The sequence below is a fragment of the Pinus tabuliformis genome, chromosome 9 (assembly GCF_031772625.1).
Source record: "Pinus tabuliformis cultivar Carrire ecotype Pingquan chromosome 9, CPIR1, whole genome shotgun sequence".
NCBI classification, from domain to species: Eukaryota; Viridiplantae; Streptophyta; class Pinopsida; order Pinales; family Pinaceae; genus Pinus; species Pinus tabuliformis.
The window spans coordinates 757,334,861-757,344,988 of NC_142307.1; positions in this window are offsets into that span (position 1 = coordinate 757,334,861).

The following is a 10,128-nucleotide window of genomic DNA, read 5'->3' on the forward strand; positions in this document are numbered from 1 at the left end:
ACATTTGTATATAGTGAGCAGATGGTGTCTGTCTGACCTATGACCCTGTCTAGTTTGAGCTTGATCTTCTCTATTTTTTCTTCCGCCTTTCTGCATCTGTCGAAAGTCTCGCTCTCTGTTGCATTCATTTCCCGAAGCTATTTCTGCAGCTCTTGATATTTTTGTCGGGAAACAGATTCTTGTTCAAGTCGTTCCAATGCAAGCCGAGATTGTGCCAATTCTTCCTGAAGATTTAGTATAATGGGGTCATTGTGTGTCATGATGTCTTTGGCTTGTATGCCCGTCTGAGTGCTTATGCTATGAGAAAGGATATCTTCTGTCTGTATTTCTTTATTATGGGAGGTCCAAACCTCCATCTAAGTAGCCATGCTATAAGAGGGTACATCCTCTGTCTGAGTAGCTACGTCTACTAAAATTGCATGCTGTTCCTCTTGAGTGATGACTGGTTGAGTAGGTATGGGCTCAGTTTGAGTTCCTGTCGCCCTCTCTTCATATAATTCTGTTTGTACGACCGCATTTACTATCTCCGGGGTATTGTCCGGAACCTTTCCCGTTGTGATTTCTTTTATTTTTCTTCTGAGCCTCTTGACCGTTTTGCGAAGCTTCTACTGTTCTTCTCTTAGGTTCTTCAATTTGGCTCTATACTTTTTCAGAGCAGTAACTATTCTGCTGACAGTCTCGTTAATAGCTTATGTTTCTAAAGAGCCTAGTTGTTCACCCTGGCTCTATTCTAATAAGACTGTGTCTCCAGATTGATTATCCGCTTCCCGAATAATCTTTATCTCTGCTTCTTCTTCTTGGTCTATTTTTTCTCGGTCTAGATCTTCATTGTTGTTTTCCACTGGGAGCGTGTCACCAGATTGGTTCTCTAATTCCTGAGTGGCCTCTGCATCTATTTCCGCTTCACAGCTTGCATCTTTTTAGGGAGATAGAATTCTGGTATAGCTAGAATTCCCAGGAGATTGGGTTTCTCCTAAGTTAATATTGAGCAGTCCTTTAGGCTGCATGTAGTCATTCATGTTAGCCAGGACCTGGGCCATCTCGAAATCATGCAACAGATCGTCTTGGGGGCTCATATTTGGTGTTGGGAGAGGTCCCAATTCATTTCTTTGTTCATCTTTAGAGTTCCCTGTTCCTTCCTTAGGTTCTGATTCAGGGTTATCTTGTCCTTCCAGCTCTAGCTGCAAGTATTGTTCACTTACTGGGCTGGATAATTCTATGGGTTGACTAGCGCTGCCTTGAGGATTTTCAGATGCTCCCTGTTTTGACCTCAATCTTGTGGATCGTCTGTGTTTGTGAGGTATGCTTCCTGAAAAGGCAGTCATGTTTCTTTTTGGAATAGGGTTAGGTGCTGGCAAGGCTACACCTCCTTCCAGAGCCAATATTAGCTCATCCCAGGTTGATTGTTGTTGAGCAAGGTTATAGCTAACTATCAACCTGATCAGACAATGGTGGCTAACTATTGTTTTTGTGTGTTGGGACCATCTCAGCCTCTCGGCAGTGTCATGCAATAATGAATTCAACAGTGCAGGCAAATTAACAGAGCATTTTTTTTTTAAAACTGCTAAAAGTTTGAGTTGTTGCGACCTTACCACGTCTTTACACCCATCGCAGGTAATATAGTTCTGGACAATTCATGCCAATTCTCCCCATGGCTCTCCAAGAGAAGATGGCCGAATGCCTTTGCCCTTCTTGATTAGCTCCTATCCTTTGTCCCTAAAAGCCTCGATAGCGTCATGCAACTTCAATCACTTGCCAGCCCATACTGGTCCTTCTGCCAGCAACCCAGACACTTCTGCTATCACAGCATCTGTTACAGTGATTTTTCTGCCTCTTACCACAGATTGTCCATTCTGTAGATTTCGTAAAAATTCGATGGTGATTTCCTCATTGGGGGGTTGAAATCTTGTAAAATATGTTATCCATCTTGCGCGAGCTAGAATTTCCCTGGCTTCATCGGAGACAACCAGTGTTAAAGGTTCTCGGTGCACTGTTCTTCCTCCCATAATGCTTGAATTCTGCAAACGATTAGTGTAGCAGGGAAAGCACAGCAACGAACAAAGCCGAGTGATGGAACAACAAATGGTTGTAATGGCTCTATCAGGTGATACTTTATAAACATAAATACCATTATCGAGGACTGTTATAATGCCACATGCTCTGTGATCATGGGATGTTGTATTGTTCTACAAAATCAAATGAAAAGATGACAGTGCATGCATAAGTATACTGGAGGTCCTCGCCCCCTCTCGAAATAATAGGTCGCCTACGACCGAATGAATGAAAGGATAATGCGTTGGCGGCGAAGTACAAGGGTGATGGATTGGGTAATGAAAGTGGCAAGGTATGCATATTAATGAAAGGATCATAAAGGATATTGGAGTGATGAAAACAAGGTGTGTAACAAGAATTATCAATAAGTGATAAGATGTCGTGAGGTGATGCGATAAAGAAAAAGGACAGCATACACAGGAAATAATACTTTACCGTCGTTATTCCACTTAAAACTGTTGTGATTGATTTAAAAAGATTAACTCATGCATAAAGGTTCAAGGTAAGTTAGGGACATAATCTCTCTGTAGAAAAGATAAAAACATAAGAAGAGGGCATTATAATAATTATTGATGTAAAATAAAACTTCAATACCATCAACAAAGCTTCTGTTGCCCGCAGGCGTCCATAGCCTTGATAGAGTTGCTTTCTAACCCTTGGGAACCATGGTCCTCTATGTATAATTGGGGAAGTGCATTACGATGTCCACAGTAGAGACAAGTGTGCTGGCATGGTAACCAGATGAACACATTTCCATTCACTGGGAAGTAGCGAAAGTGGTCAGGCCGGCTTGTGATGAGACCTCTTGTTCCAAGGACTTTATTTCTTGATGCATCCATTGGATCATATCCCTGGTGTGGTGGCCATAGTGGGAATGCCACTTCGCTCCTTCCTTATGATCATGGTAGGCTGGCTCGTGATGAGACTCCCTATCCTCCATCTATGGAAAAAATCATAAAATTGTTAGTGTATATATATATATATATATATATATATATATATATATATATATATATATATATATATATATATATATATATATATATATATATATATATATATATGTATATATATTATTATTATTTTTACACTCCCCATTTTATATATAGAGGGTGGCTCAACACTCCTTAAGAGTAGGGATGGCGGAAGAAGTTTGAACATATCAATAGAAAAAAATATACCCATAATCTTATTGATAATAAACAAAGAGAATTATACGGGACAGGGGAGAACCAGCATGGTACAGATAATCAATCAGTTTGATTTATAGTGGAAATGAGGACAGTGAAGTGATATAGATAATTGTGTCCTTTCTTTTTCAATCATCACAAAGCAATCTTGTTAAAGATGATAATATTCAAGATATTTGCCTGTTCCAGTAGACTCCATATTGGTTGTCCTTAAATATGTATTGTACTTTTATGCCATAAAGAGGATCATAAAGAGTGAACTGGGATGGTCTAGGGATGATCATGCAAGGGAAAGAAAGGGTGTTCTCAAAAATACTCACAAGGTGTTGTTCCCTAAAAGGAACAACAAAAGAAAACCCACACAAAAATTGACGTTCCTTATAGGGAACATCAGTTGTTCCCTATAGGGAACATCAGTTGTTCCCTAAAGGGAATAACAAAGAAAAACACGCAAAAAGGTGTTGTTCCTTATAGGGACCAGCAGTTGTTCCCTGTAGGGAACAACAAAGAAAAACACACACAAAACATGTTGTTCCCTATAGGGAATAGCAGTTGTTCCCTGTAGGGAACAACAAAGAGAATACACACGAAAAATTGTTGTTCCCTATAGGGAACAGTAGCTGTTCCCTGTAGGGAACAACAAGGGAAATACACACGAAAATTGTTGTTCCCTATAGGGAACAGTAAATAAAAGTGCACACAAAAAGTGTTGTTCCCTATAGGGAACAGCAGTTGTTCCCTGTAGGGAACAACAAAGAAAAATACACATGAAAATTGTTGTTCCCTATAGGGAACAACAAAGAAAAATACACACGAAAAGTGTTGTTCCCTGTAGGGAACAACAAAGGAAAATGCACACGAAAATGTGTTGTTCCCTATAGGAAACAACAATTGTTCCCTGTAGGGAACAGTAAAGGAAAATAGGAAAAAAACTAATAAACAATCATCTCTACTGTTTTAAGCAAATCCAATCAAATAGAAAGAAAACAAAAAAGCAATTTTATGTACAGGTTTCAAAAAAAAAAAATCTTCACTAGACTGGTGTTGTCGAAGAGTTGCCCTCTTTAGCAAGAATTTGTATTGTAGAATCTTCACGTATCTGTTGGCAAAAGGATTCCCTTGTAAGCGGTTTGTGGTAGAGGCGTACTCGATGTCCATTTGCTTTAAAAGAGTAGCTAGACCCATCAATGGTGGTTAATGTAAGGGTGCCATTATCGTGCACCTCTTGTATCTCTTAGGCCCTAACCATCTAGTCTGGAGTTTTCCCGAGAAATCCTGGAACCTAGAATCGTACAGAAGTGCCCAGTCACCTTCATGGAATATCTTTTTCTTGATGAGGGCATCATGCCATTTTGCTCTTTGTTGTTGAATCAGTGCAGTATGCTGAAGAGCTGATAGCCGGATTTCATCCAATTCATTGATTTGATGTAGTCTGTTAACCTGTGCTTCATTCAAATCCAGCCCTACTTCTTGGGCTATCCTTAATGTCTGAATTTCAAATTCTATTGGGAAGATAGGTTCTTTTCCAAACACTAGCTGATATGGGGAGTATCCTATGGTATTCCTCCAAGTCATGTGATATGCCCATAGGGATTCTGACAATTGGGTAGCCTAGTCACGTCTATGTGAGGCGATTGTCTTTGTTAGAATGGCCTCGATTACTTTGTTGGTACTTTCTACCTGGTCGTTTGCTTGCGGGTGGTATGGAGATGTGATTCTATGTAAAATGTGATGATTTTTTAATGTAGCAGCAATCTTATGGCCTACAAATTGTGTCCCTCCATCCGTAATTATTTCTCTGGGTAAGCCATACCGCATGAAAATTTGGAAAAGAAAGTGGATTACTGTGTCCTCTGTTGCCCTTGGTAATGCTTCTGACTCCAACCATATAGTCACATATTCCGTTGCAACCAATATATATGTATTTTGATTAGATGATGGGTTTATTGGGCCAATGAAATCTAACGCCCAGCGTTCAAAAGGTTCGATGACTAACTGTGGATGTAGGGGCATCTTGTCAGACTGGCTAGGGTGACCCATTCTTTGGCAGCTATCACATGCCTGGACAAATTTCTTGGCGTCCTTAAAAATGGTGGGCCAATAATAGCCCATCTGTAAGACTTTATGTCCAGTCCTACGATCTGCAAAGTGTCCACCACAAGGTCCATCGTGGCAGGCTTTTAGGATATCGTAGATTTCGTCTTCCCTAACACACCTGTAGATATGCATATCGTCTCCTGTGTGAAAGAGGTATCCTCCAATCTAGGAGAACCGAGTGCTGCGTTGCACTATTAATTTTCTTTCTCTGGGCATCAGGTGCTTGGGTAATTTTCCCACTGCTAAGTAATTCGCGACATTTGTGTACCACGATGTTTTCACAGTTACAGAAAATAGGTTCTCATCGGGGAACTGGTCTTCTACTGCCACTGCGTCGTCTGTTTTTGGCACACGTGAGAGGAAGTCTGCCACCAGATTTTCCTTTCCTGGTCGATCTTTGATTGTTATGTCAAATTCCTACAAAAGGATTAACCATCGTGTCACTCTTCCATTCGTAATAGGTTTATTAGCTAAATATTTGATAGCAGAGTGATCAGCATACAAAACCACAAGGTATCCTATTATATAGTGTCTGAATTTTTTAATAGCATAGATTATAGCTAGAAACTATTTCTCAGTTACGGTGTAATTCAACTCAACAGGAGTTAAATTTTTGCTGATGTAGTATATTGCATAAGGTTTCTTATCTTCCTCTTGGCCGATAACTGCTCCAATGGCCATATGTGATGCATCAGATGAAATCTGGAATGGTAAATCCCAGTTCGGGCCCCGTAATACTGGCGATGTTGATACTGGCCATTTTAATTCTTCAAAGGCAATGTCACATTTGTCAGTCCATATAAAATCGATATTTCTTGTCAAAGCATATAATGGTGCAACATTTGGGAGAAGTTTTTTATAAATCTTTGATAATATCCAGAAAATCCCAAAAAACTACATACCTTAGTTTGAGTGCAGGGGGTAGGTATCAAGAGGATTATTTGAATTTTTGCTGGCTCTACCTGAATTTGAGCTGCTGAGATGTAATGACCCAGGATGAGGCCTTCGGTCATCATCATGTGGCATTTCTCGTGGCTTAAGCAGAGCCTAGTAGCAATGCATCTTTGCAAGACTTTCTCCAGCGTCTATAATGCCGGATCAAAGTCATCTACATAGGGTATAAAATCGTCCATGTACACCTCAAGTCCCTTGTTTATCCAGTCTGCAAAAATGTTGAGTATGGCTCTCTAGAATGTGACAGGTGCTTTGCACAGTCTGAAAGGTAATACCCTGTAAGCAAACATCCCCTTGGGGTAGGTGAAGGTAGTCTTATCTTGGTCTTCAGGGGCAATTTGGATTTGGTTGTAGCCACTGAAGCCGTCTAGGAAAGAGAAGAATTTTTTACCCGCCAATGTGTCTAGAACCTGGTTGATGAACGGGAGGGGAAAACGATATTTTTGCGTTGCTTTATTAAGTTCTCTATAATCGACACATATACGCCACTTCCCATTCTTTTTAGGAACCACAAATAATGGAGAAACTCATTTGCTATCAGATATAGGATAGATGAAATTTACATCTAATAGTTTTTGTAGTTCGTCTTTAACAACATCTTTTAGGTGAGGGTTTAATCTTTGTTGAGGTTGTCGAATGGGTTTCGCATCTTTCTCAGTGTAGATGTGGTGCATACATAGTTGGGGGTCAATCCCTTTCATATCTGGATAATCCCAAGCGAAAGCCTCTTTATATTTTCTAAGAAGTTGAATAAGCTTATGTTGCTGGTCATCAATAAGGTTTTTGTTAATGTTGAGGACTTTACCTGGCTCAATTTCAATGGGTTTGTTGTTATAAACAGTTGTTATTGGTATTGTTTGGTCATTGATATCTTTTAAGGGATCTTCTTCAATTTCCTTATCCAGGGCTGCTTCAATCATGTGACATTTTAGATTAGATACGACAGCTGGGTGGTTAATGTAAGTGTTAATAATGTCATCTTATGTTTGATTCTTAAATTCAAGAGCATCTGCTATAGTCAGTGGTGATCAAATATTTTCAGTTAAATATGTTATAGGTTGTTTCCTAGTTTTTATTATAGTTAGGCTTGGCTGAGCTGGAGGATATACAGCTAGGTTCTTCGCATTACTTTCTCTTGCTATAGTCATACTGTCTGTTCGACAGCTTATATAAGCATCTGCGGTCACTAGCCAAGGTCTTCCTAATATTAGAGGATGTCCATCTAGCCAGTTTCTAGGATTAATAATCAAGAAATCTGCTGGGTATTCCCAAGAATCTACAGACACCATTACATCTTGTAATGTCCCTTCTAGTTTGACAACTAATCGGTCAGCAAGTTCCAGCAAAGTTGTAGTTGGATTTAAGGTTGTGATGCCAAGTCTTTGACAGGTTGTTGTTGTGAGAATATTAATGGTTGCCCCTAGATCGACTAATGCATTAGGAAAGGAACATCCATTTATTTGTACTATGACTATAGGGTTTCCTGGGTCCTCATATTTCACCAGTGTTTCTCTGCCTAATAATAAATCAGACAAAGTTCCGACTACGTGGACAGTTGGTGTTGCTTTTATTTTCCTCGTAGGATTTTTGGTACACAATTCCTTAATGGTTTTTGCATAGATTGGAATGTCCTGAATAGCCTGGAGGAGGGTATTTTTACACAAAGATTTTTTAATTCTCCCAGGAGATTGAAATCAGGATATTCGATTGGGCGAGGTATAATCAATCTTTCTGGGAATGGTGGAGAAGAGGTAATAGTTTGATCATGGCTTTTCTATTTAACTGTATTCTCTGTTTGAGTTGTTTGTTCTACAGGCAGTGGTTCTTCTAATTGTATATTTTTATCACTCTGTGACTCGATTATCCATCCAGACCTCAATTTGAGTTCATTACACTCTCTCAACTCAGTTTTCGGATCCAGTCCTTCAATAATTTGTACCGACTGGACTGGTCTATTGTTGGGATTCGGGTTGGGTTGGGCTGGGAGTTGTGGTCGTAAATTGGGTTGAGGATTTTGCTGCAACATGTAAGGTGCTGGTAGCGTAGGTTGAGGCAGGGGGATTGTTCCTGCTAGCTGATTTGTAGGTCTTTGCCAGCTTGACTGCCAGTTTTGGTTTTGTGAAGTGGAGGGGGGCCATTGAGATGGATATGGATTGTTCTACCAGAATGGTGGAAAGTAAGAGGAATTTGGCCAACTATTGTTTGGATTTGATTGATTGGACCAAGGTGGCATAGAAAATGCTTGTGGTGACCAATTAGGAAAAGGTGGTTGGTTTTGCCATGTAGCTCCTGTGTATTGCTGAGAATTATATTGTGGGGGTTGAAAGAATGAATATGGGTTGGTAGGCATACCTGTTTGTCGTGCTTTCCATTGGCGACACTGATTTAACAGGTAGACTGGTTCCATTTCTTCCTCTGCCTCTTTGAAGACCGCTTTTAATCCTGGGAGCGATGGGCAATTTTCTGTGGCATGTTCTTTAGTGCATATGGCACAGGTCTGTACCATATCTAGTGGACATTCTTTATGACTATGTTTCTTCCTGCATTGAGGGCAAAAAATAACCAGGTTCTGTTCTGCTTCGGTCTGCTTCTGCTTGGCTTACATGATGTCTAATTGTGTTTTCAATGTTCCCAGGATATCCATTTTGAAATCTTCCAACAAGTTTCCAATTTCAATACGAGTAATGCTTTCGCCAGATATTTTGTTGTCCTTGGTGATCATATCGCATTCTTCTCGTTTCAGTCTTGTACTGCCCCTCGAGCACCTGATACACAAATTAATAATGTTAGCATATTCTTCTTGATAGATATCACCTTTACCCATAATATTCAATGTCTCTATCCACTGATCTTTCATCCCCTTAATCAGCGTGGTTTTTAGCACATTATCAAGTAGAGGCAAATTTGTGTAGGGAGACCTTTGGAGGTTATATTGGAAATGCTCCACATACTCTTCCAAAGTTTCACTAGGTCTTGCTATCATTTGGAATATCTCATCTTTTAGTTCTCTAGATCTGCAATAATGTTGATATTTTTTAAGGAAAGCAGTTTTCATTTGGTCCCAATCATTTATGGTGCCCCCACCCAGTCCCATAAACCAACACAGGGCTGCTCCCTTTAACGTGGAGGGAAACAACTTCAGTTTCTGGGGATCGGTGGTGTAATCATAACCCCGACATAGGACATCAAATTCAAACAGGAACGCATCCGGATCTTCTGAAGTGAGTCCATGAAAGGTGGGAATATTTTGTAGAGGGATAGCTTTCATGGGGGTGTTGACAGTTGTGTCAACAATAGGATACTGTAATGTAGAGGTCTGGGGTGCTTGTGGATTATTGGCCATTTGATCAAAGATATTCCAGTACCCTTCCAGGATTCTGGAGCTAGAGAGTTATCCCTGGGATGTCTAGAAGAGGTAGGAATGATCCTAACAGCACTCCCTTGATCTGGGACACTGGGTTTCCTTTGCTCAATTACTACCTGAGGGGATCTTGTTTCCTCTGTTTCCCCTCCTCCTTCATGAACGTTGCAAGAATTCCCTTCTTGTGAGGAAATTGGTCGTGAATTTTCAATATCTTAAAAACTCTACTCAGTCCCTTTAGTTTTACTGTGGATCTCAACGTAGGCTATAGATGGTGAGCCTGTGGCCCAAAGGGAGACAGTAGACTGTCTGGAAGCAACAGTTCGAGGACCTATTGATGGTTGAGATTCAACTTTTCTTAAGATGTCGTCGATAAACGTTGATCATCCAAGGGTCACCGATCCCTTAGATTTTTCAGGTTTGGGATATGGAATTGTATTGTTTTCTGGTCTTTTATTCTTAGTCATTCATGCA